Here is a 9496-nt window from a genome sequence, read left to right on the forward strand (position 1 = left end):
GATCATCTCCCATAGCTGGGCTCTTACACCACACTAGAGGTATGAGGATGCAGTTTGAGGAAAATCAGTCACTTCGGTATCTACGTTATTTTCTATTTGTGGATTTATCTGAGATGGGAAGGTTATATGAGAGCAATTCCACTATGTTTAGAATATTTCCACCTCCTCTCCATTGGAGAGGGGCTTACAGAAGTCAAATCAACTAATGAGTATATGTTGATGTTTGTGGGAAGAAAGTTGAACATGCATGTTAGGTGTAATATGCCTAGTATCTGCATTATTCAGATCAAGGTGTGATTTGCTAATATATTGATGTTGGCTGGGCCTAATGCTACAGATATTGCCCTGTATTGAAGGCGGTACCAATCAACCACAACCAGTGGCTTATATACAGTTGGGCCGAGGTCAGGAAAGGGTGAGGGTCTGCTGTCTGGGGGATAATAAGATGGGAGGGAATGCTGGAGGTGGGTTTTGGGGAAGAAGAGGATGAAGAGACTGGAGTTGAGGGCTTATGAGCTTTAGTGGGATTGAGCTTGAGTGAGGAGTGGGTTGTAGAATAGATGGCAGGTGAAGGGATTTGGGAATGAATGGGGATGCGATGGGAATGATGGGTGAATTATGGAAACAAATGATTGGCAAATGACTAGGGAATGGGAGGATAGCATAAGCAGATAGAGGCACTCTGTTGTCTTACATGGCACGTAATTGCAGTCACACGAGCCATCTTCCACTTCTTACGAAGGTCTAAGATGGAACGTGTCTCTTGGGGCACCATCTACTCTTGATGGGGGGTGTAGCAGAGCATACCCAGTGCCTACCTCATCCTGATGATCACCTTTTTTGTGAATAGATCCCCAGTGCATAAATACACAGTCACTGCATACTGAAGTTCTACTTATCCCTCATCCTGTGAAGAATGGGTCTGGCTTTATTGCAGTGGAACACTACCAATTTTTTTTTTTAAGACTCCCTACAGTGTGGAAACAGGTCCTTTGGCCCAACACGTCCACACCGACCCTCTGAAGAGTAACCCACCCAGATCCATTTCCCTCTGAATGATGCACCTAACACTATGGGCAATTTAGCATAGCCAATTCATCTGACCTGCATAAGTTTGGACTGTGGGAGGAAACTGGAGCACCCAGAGCAAATCCATGCAAACCTTACGAGAATATGCAAACCCAAAACACAACCAATTGCGTGAAGCTGGAATCGAACCTGAGGCTCTGGTGCTGTGAGGCAGCAGTGCTAACCACTGAGCCACCATGCTACCCTAGAACAGTAGTGGACCATTTCATATCACCTGTCCTTGGTGGAGAAATTTGCAAAGAAAAACGCCCTTGACCACTAGTCCATCAGAAAGTGGTCACACAGAGAATACTTGAGACCCTGTGGGGAAAGGAGAGGGTGGATCCCATTTGCTTGTGCCCTGAGCAGACTGTCAAAGTCATTTGGCAGAATAACTCCTCACTAAAACCTTCCAAGTACCAAGACACTGTTTAGATGGTGGTTATCACACTACCTGTGATATCCTTCATGTACATCCAGACTTTCTGTGCCACCACGTGCTGCTTTCAAAGTGGCTGCAGGGAGGGGAGACTGTTGCAAATGTCCTGTTGGAACGTGCCTTTGTAAAGGAGATCATGAAAAAGATGCAGTGTTTTTTGTCAAGATTCGTCCCGAGCAGCTCTGTGACAGTCTATTCCCTCGCATGCAAGGACAAATGTTTACTACTCCTGGAGGATCATCAATTTGGTGAAAGACACACTCTGTTGCTGTTTCCAAGCAAGGAGTTGACTTCAGCTAAGTGTTGCAGACTGGCATATTCCAAGGTCCAGGACTACGTGTTGAGGGACACACCAAAGGTTTGGGATAGCTGCTGCCAGCCTCTGGGGAAAACCACCATGTAAGGTCTTCCTGTCAAGGTTAAATGGGGGGGTTCGTTCAGTTGTGTAAATAAAATCTTGTATAAGTAAGGAATGTCTTTGGAGTTTAACTATTCAACAAACAAACCAGTGTTTATTTCTTCATGTGCTACTGTTCAGATCTAAACTATTTTAAGGGCTATGTATGTAAAAATTATTTTTATGTATAAACTATATTTTTGAAAAAATAATCTGCTGTGTCGAAGAAGCTGAATTTTTTTTTCTAACTCCTCTGTGAAGTTGTCTGATGACATGCCTGAAATGGCATACTGCTTAAAGAGTGTCAGTAGATGACCAACAGCCAAATACTTAGCACTGCTGCCTCACAGCACCAGGATCCTAGGTTCAATTCCGGCCTTGGGCGACTGCCTGTGTGGAATTTGCACATTTTCCCCATGTCTGCATGGGTTTCCTCTAGGTGCTCCGGTTTCCTCCCACAGTCCAAAGATGTGCAGGTGAGGTGAACTGGCCATACTAAATTGCCCATAGTGTTAGGTGGGGTCTGGGTGGGTTACTCTTCGGATGGTCGGTGTGGACTGGTTGGGCCGAAAGGCCTGTTTCCACACTGTCGGGAATCTAATTTCCCGACTCAGGCGACTGACTGTGTGGAGTTTGCACGTTCTCCCTATGTCTGCGTGGGTTTCCTCCAGGTGCTCTGGTTTCCTCCCATAGTCCAAAGATGTGCGGGTCAGGTGAATTGGCCATGCTAAATTGCCCGTAGTGTTAGGTAAGGGGTAAATGTAGGGGTATGGGTGGGTTGCGCTTCAGCGGGTCGGTGTGGACTTGTTGGGCAGAAGGGCCTGTTTCCACACTGTAAGTCTAATCTAATCTACTGAATATCCCTTTAAGAATATAGTGGACAGAGGAAAGATTTGCCAGACAAATACTCAGGTCATCACCTGCACCCCATTGCGAAATTTCATGCAGAACCCACTTAACCCTGTTAGCATCACTAACATTTAAACCAAACAGCCCACAATTCTGAATGATGTGCGAGTCCATGAGTCTGCCAGTACTTAGTTTTTCCAGGTCTGTCTTAAGTACGCAATGAGAGAAATTCCTTCAGAGGAAATCTCTCCACTGAGGCACTGGAAAATTCTAATCTGAGGACTACAGGATGTTGAGAATTTAACCAGTCATAGATTATTGCAGCAAATTCACCTCTCGTAAAGGAACCTAAAAAAGTAAAGCCAATCTCATACCTTAGAACATGGATTGTTGTTAATGGAAATTTTAGTGAGCAATGTCTTTACAAATCAGCTCCTGCAAACCTCGCCACTGAGGAACAGGCAGCAGCTGGAAGAAGCTCGCGCGACGGATATAATTATAGGGCTAACCAGCTGCCACATTGCTATAAATGTGTTGGAGGAACATGCTAACCCTTAAAACACTGACACCTTCACAACCAAATTAAACAAATCTACATAATATACTGGCCAATGTAATTGCTGACTGAGTTTCCTAGCTGGACAATCATAATTGTTAGCGAGTGATTGCTGACAATTGCTGAGTCTACTGCAAGCATCAGGTGATATGGCGTAGCAATTGAGCATCCTTTTTAGGCAGTGCTTTTAGATCATCATAACCCACTGAGTCAGAACAATTTCAATTTGACTCTAATTCTTTTTACCAGTTATCTTTAAATATATGTCCTCTAATTACTGACCTTTGTGCCACTGGGAATAGTGTCTTTTTATTTACATGATGAAAACGTTTCAGTATTTTAAATATCATTATTAAATTTCCTCCAAGTGTTTTCATCACTGATATGAGCAATGCTACCTTAATCACATCCGTGTTACTATTCTAATAAATATTCTCTGCATTCTCTTTAAGACCCTGACATTCTTCTTAAAATATGGTGGGCCAGAATTCTCCATCTCAATTGATGGTGAAAAATAGGATGGCAGAGTTTATGAAATATACAAGCAGGTTGGATGGAGACTTGAATAAAGTGATGTTTTTAAAGTTTGGTCCAATTACAATATGGAGCAGGAAATACTTCAAAACTGAATGAAACTCGATCTGCATACTTTTCACTATTGAGCAATGAATATTTAAACATTTAAATAAGGCTGAAGATCTTGAAGTTTAGAGCTAACTAGAATTTATAAGCTGAGTCACCATGTCACATTTAGATTATGCTGTGCGTGAATGGAAAAATTATAGCATGCCTGATAGACTAATGCAGAGCATTATTAGCATTAATATTCCCGGAAAAGGCCTTGAACTCCAGTAGTTTATGCTTCATGCTGTTGAACACTAAAGCAACGGGCAATTACACCTGCTCCTTAACTCCTGAAATACACAATTGTCAGCAAATTAATCTTCGGTACAATGTTCTCAAATTTAACAATGAATGAAATGGTTCTGCACAAGAACATTCATTAAATTAAAAATAGGATGAAGAAGGGAAGAGACTGCCATCTGATGTTCAGGAAACCTGAGTTAGGATATCTGGAAATATTTATGATTTTGACCTAATGTGTAAAAATGACTGATTTTTTTTGTTTGACAGACTTTACAGCCTCTTAGATTTCTTTTGGATTGTAGCTGGACAAAGCAGGTATTGACAAGGTAGCAGAGTGTGAGGTGTGGATTAAAGATATTTGAAACAGTTTAACAGGACTCCACACTGTTTCAATCATCATTTAGATTGTTCAAAACAAAAACTACAATCTGGAAACAGAATTGCAGGATCGCCTCACTCTCGGATGGAAGTGATGCTTCAAATGAACAATTTAGAAAGATTTTGAATATAGTTATGCTGTTTAAGAGTTGCCCAAACAATATTTTTAATAACTTTAGCAAGTTAATTAAAATTAAGGCTCATGGAACACAGTGTAAATTATTAATGTGTTTTGGTTATTGGTTAGAAGTTAGAAGACAGACTAAAGGTTACACTTATATACTCAAATGGCAAAGAAATGACTGGAGGAGTCCCACAATGATCCATCCTGGGGCCTCAATGGTTTAGTATGTTTGTTAATGACTCCTAACACAATAGAAACCCATATTTCCAGGCTTGTCAATTACACAGAGATTGGTGATATAGAACAAAGCACAGTACAGCACAAGAATAGGCCCTTTGGCCCACCAAGCCTGCACTGACACATGATGCCTTTTTAACTAAAAACCTTTTGCCTCTATGTGGTCCATATCCCTCTAATTCCTGCCTGTTCATGTATCTGTCAAGATGCCTCTTATAAATTGATATTGATTATCTGCTCCTCCCACCGCCTCTGGTAGCATATTCCAGGCACTTATTACCCTCTGAGTTTAAAACAAAGTCACGCACATCAACTTTAAACTTTCCCCCTTTTATCTTAAACCTATGCCCCCTAAGCATTGACATTTCTACCTTTTGAAAAAGACTCTGACTATTCATTCTATACATGCCTCTCATAATTTTGTAAACTTTTATCAGGTCACCCATCATCCTTCAATGTTCAAGTGAAAACAAGCCAAGTTTGTCCAATCTCTCCTCATAACTAATACCCTCTAAGCCAGGCAACGTCCTGATAACCATTTCTGTATCCTCTCCAAAGTGTCCACATCCTCCTGGTAATGTGGCAACCACAACTATACACAGTATTCCAAATGTGCTCTATACATGTTCTACAGCTGCACATGATTTGCAAATATTTATACTCTATGCCCTGACTGATGAAGACAAACATGCCATAAGCCTTCTTGACCACCTTATCTGCTTCTGTTGGCAGTATCAAGGACCTGTGGCCTTGTATGCCTAGATCCCTCTATATGTTAATACTTTTAAATCTTTACTGTATACTTCCTTCCTGCACTAGACCTCCCAAAATGTATCACTATGCATTTATCCTGATTAAATTCCATCTGCCATTTCTTTGCCCAAGTTTCTAGCCTATATATATATCCTGTTGTATCCCCTGGCAATCCTCCATATCCGCAGCCCCCCAATCTTTGTGTCATCTGCAAATATACTAGTCAAACTACCTATGTTCTCCAAATCAATAGGGGTGTAGCACTGATCCCTACAGAGCACCACTGGTCACATATCTCCAGTGAGAAAAACAACCTTTCATGCTGCCTCTTTCTTTATGACCAAGCTAGTTTTGTATCCATCTTGCCCATGTGACTTTAACTTTTGTATCAGCCTGCCAGGAAGGACCTTGTAAAAGGACTTGGTAAAGTCCATGTAGATAGCATCCACCATCCTACCCTTGTCATCTTTGTCACTTCCACAAAAGTTCAATTGAGGTTGCGAGACCTCCTCTGCACAAAGACAAGGTAAGTGCCTGGAATATGCTGCCAGAGGAGGTGATAGGAGCAGATGCAATAGCAATTTTTAAAGAGGCATCTTGATAGATACATGAATAGGCAAGCATAAGAGGGATATGGAACACATAGAGGCAAAAGAATTTTAATTAAAAAGGCATTCATTAAGGCCCTTACCTGCTAGTTTCATGCTTAAATGCAGTGTAAATGAGACCATAAGATTACAAAGAGATATTGGCAGATTGAGTGAATGGACAAAACTGTAGCAGATAAATTTCAGTGTAGTAAGGATGATGTGGGTATTATTTAAATAGTGAAAACATAAATACATTGAAAATCCAGAGAAATTTAGGAATCTATGTGCACAGATTACCAAAATGTAGCAACTGGGTACGAAAAAGTTTACATGATTAATGGAATATTACTTTTGATAACCAGAAAGCTAGCCTATAAAGGGGAGTAAGTTTTGCTCCATCAGCGCAAAACCCTGATTGGATATCTGGAGTGCTAGATACTGCACCTTAGATTATAAAGGCTTAGAGCAAGTGCAGCGCAATTAGGCCAGAATATTATTTGAACTTCAATGGTTGGATTATAAAGAGAAATTAAATAAATGAGGTGTGTATTCCCTGTATTGTGACTAGGTCTGGAGGGATGAATTGGCCTCCCTCTTTTCAAACTCCTCAATTGGCCACAACAAAATTTTAAGTTAATTTTAGCACATAACAATAACTTTCCGCAATCAAATGCAGTTTTCACCAAAAATAATAACAAGCCAATAACAAGAGTTTTTTGAGCGAATGAAAGATCAATTTTATTTCCTGCTAACCACAAGAAATATAAATGAGATGCAGTGTCAAGCTAATGACCTCTGTGAAATCATGTTGGCCCTCACAAACACAAGTATCAAATTTAAAAAGTGATAGTGTGCAATAAAAAAGGAATCTTTTGGGCCAGCATTCATGCCCATCCTTAATTGCCCTTGAGAAGGAGGTGAGCTGCCTGAGACCGTAGTTGGTCAGTTGATTTCCAGGAACATGAGCCACAGAGAATATTGCTGTTATTCTTTTGCGTTCTTGGTATCCTGATGTTCCTTTCCAACTATTATTGTCACTGATTATTTTTTTCTTCTTGAGAGAAAGGGAGGGTTCTCAGCCTCTGGTCAGAGTTGTATCATCCCTCCTGTTCAGTTGAAAGCAATTCACTAAAGTATGAGCTGGCTGATTCATGTAGAATTTGCATGATAGTGCAAATTAGTTCGGAAGTGAGTATTCTTTCACGCTTCCCGAGGTGGGGTTGACTGGTTACATTGCCTTTGGATAAAATGTTAATTTCAGCTCGGTTATCTCTTCAATCTAATCCCATTTGAAAATTGGTCAGATAAAGTTTGTAGCCATTTTTAAGTCGGTGTTTTTGACTCTTTTAAAAAACCTTTTCAGCCTGTGAAAGCCTCAGATATTAAATCAGACAATGTAATTCAAAAATCAATTCATGTTTTATATTTGTGATGCATGGAATTTGATCAAGGGTTGATTTGTTTAAAGTTAAAAGTAAAATTGATAGGGTAATAGAAAGAAGTATTTTCTGCTGGTGGGGAAGGCTACATTAACCATATGATCTGAGCAAAGTCAGGAAGCTGTGCACAAAAGGTGTTAGGAGTGTGTAACACTGTCCCACAAAAAAAATAGTAGATGTGAGATAAATTAAAAATGTTAAAACTGAGATTAAACAATCTGTTTGCTGAACAATGTATAGAAAGACATGGAGTTAAGACACAGGGAGCTGTTTAAATACAGATGAAATCTGATCTCATTGATAGTGTAACAGGCTTGAAGGGCTGAATGAATTCTAAATACATTAGAAATGAAAATCATGCTTTTAAGTCGTGCTTTTCACAGCCATAATATGTTCCATGAAGCAGTGTATTGAAGTGTAACACTTAAAATTCAGGGCCAGCCAATTTGCATAGAGTGAGATTCCCTAAACAGGCCTGAAATAAATGACTGAGTTTGGTCATGGCACTGTTCTCCTTTGAATTGTACCACAAAAAGGGAGCCTAGGTTTGACATTTCAATTTAAGGAAAAAGACATTGCTGCAAGAGTACTAAGTTAAATAATCCGTCCAGATTTTGTGAAGAGTAATAATTTGTAGTGCCTCTAAACTTGCATCCCTTGCTTGATAGCCTATAGTGTATTTGTGTTCATTATTTAACAATCGATTATTCACACAATTACTCAAGAACCAAGTACTGAATTCAGATCCAAGGGCTCTTTTGGAATAAGTTCTTGGGCAAAAGACTCACATATTCTATGAGAAAATGTTTAATTCTGTATTTTATTTTATGTATGTGTTCTTTTAAAAACAAATGCTGATTAGTATATCTTTGGTGGAGAGAGTTGAAAAGAATTACAGTAGTGATACAAAAGATCTTAGTGTTCCTCAGTGCATCGATACTGAGGTCAAATCAATTCTCTTGCACAGTCCAATTTAGTAATTTCTCCCTCAGCAGCCTGTTGTTACCAATTATATCTGAAATGATGATAATACAACTGCCTCACACTGTCAAGCTTTGTTATCTATTGCCAATAGTTTCCTTCATGAAATCAGATGTACCTATCCAGTGAGATGGTCCCAATTTTCTATGCCATTTAGTGATGCAATTGCAAACAAGACTCATATCAGTGATTTAGAATTTTGAATTAATCACCATTAAATTGTAGGATTCAATCGAAGCTCTGAATTGTCAGTGTCTTCGTGAGACTGTGGGGCTAGTTGGTAGGGAAGTGCCTCAAGGCATGTATGTTTTGTGATTTATTGTTGTATTTACACAGCTCTGATCCAGTGTGGTAAATGATGTTGCAAACAATCAACCCAAACAGCATCGACTTCACACCTCACAAGGGGAAGAATCTGTACAATCCTACCATGTTTATTCAGCAGACTTCAAACCCAAGTGGATTCACAAATTTCATTATAAATTAATTAACTTATCTGTAGTCTACATGGCCTGAGTAGTTCCTTCGTGATTTTTGTAAGATCTAATTTTGGCTATCAAAACAGACATCACAAACATCTAATTAATGTAAGTTCCGGTTGCTACGCTTGTGAATTTCAGGGTGAGTCACAGATGGCAAATTGGAGTTGGTGCTTTAAAGATAATGACCAGTTTTTAAAGTTTAATTATCAAGTGTTAATTTCAGTGCGTGAGGGATTGAAATGGCTCTAATTTGGCGAGAAGGATTCCTAATTATATTCAGCATTTGCTCCAGTTAAGTAGCTACAAGGGTGTAATGTAACACAATTTTCTTTCAAA

Source organism: Hemiscyllium ocellatum, chromosome 37, assembly GCF_020745735.1.
Source record: "Hemiscyllium ocellatum isolate sHemOce1 chromosome 37, sHemOce1.pat.X.cur, whole genome shotgun sequence".
Lineage (NCBI taxonomy): Eukaryota > Metazoa > Chordata > Chondrichthyes > Orectolobiformes > Hemiscylliidae > Hemiscyllium > Hemiscyllium ocellatum.